Below are 1,130 nucleotides of genomic sequence, written 5' to 3'. Positions count from 1 at the left end.
TATTATTTTATTTCGCGTCAAAACAAGCCGTGTACACGAACAAACAAAATTTGTTTGTGTTCGGCTTGTTAGCTTAACAAACGAATCAAACACGGGTTATTTAATGAGCCAAACAAGAGCAATGACAAGCTTTTTTGACAGCCTAGAGGGAGTAATGTTCTCATCCTAATGATGTAGAAGAAAATCCTTATAATGAGAAGGTGATTAAATAAAGCATTATACACTTTTATTCCCTTCTTTTATCTCCGTTAAATTTATCACTCATGTATATTTATATATTTTCTGTTAGCAGCGAGACCTAAGTAACTCGTAATTGAATTGTAATGCTAATAAATACATGATTTGATGTACAAATATTTTGTTTAAAAGTTTCAGGGTGTAAATGAGTAGAGCTCAAGCCACTCGCGGTATGAGCTTGTGCTTGTTAATCCTATCGAGTTCTAGTTCAAGCTTGAATTTAAGTCTATGAGTTCAAGCCACCTCACAAGCCAGCTTGGAACGTTTATTATAAAAGAGAAAATAATATTAATTTAATGTATTGTTATAATAAAATGACAAATAAAATGAACAATCATGAGAGAAATAGTAAGAAATTACTCAAGATAAAATACATGATATTATTTTTAAAATTTTCGAATGATTAAAAGATAAAATATTTTAAGTATATTTTATATTAATATTTTTTTTTTAACAAGCCGGTTCACAAGCTAACGAGTTGAGTCGGGGCAAAGTTTGAGCTTGGCTTGTTAGTTCATCCAGCTTAGTTCACGAGCCACATATTGAGCAGAAATTGTACCGACTCATGAATTGGCTTGCCTCACATACAACCCCGCACTTTTTATTCATGGAAGTTCATGAAATCAAACTTGAGAATTTACATTAAGTTTGGCTTTATTTAGAGCCTTCATAAGGTGTCTCACATATATACTTGATTTAAATATTAATAAACTTTCACAATTAATTAAATTTATTATTTTTTATTTCCATCATATACAAATAATTTTTATTTCCCATATGTTTAATTCTTTTACAAACTACTTTGTTGTAACATCATTTTAAATTTATATGCCTAGCTTTTAGTACTTCATATCCTTATTACAGTTATAATTTCATCTCAAAATTTGTCCTGA

This window comes from Phalaenopsis equestris, unplaced genomic scaffold (genome assembly GCF_001263595.1).
Source record: "Phalaenopsis equestris unplaced genomic scaffold, ASM126359v1 Scaffold000376, whole genome shotgun sequence".
In the NCBI taxonomy this organism is placed as follows: Eukaryota; Viridiplantae; Streptophyta; class Magnoliopsida; order Asparagales; family Orchidaceae; genus Phalaenopsis; species Phalaenopsis equestris.
The sequence above is the reverse complement of the archived record's forward strand: the minus strand, read 5'-3'. Positions refer to the sequence as shown.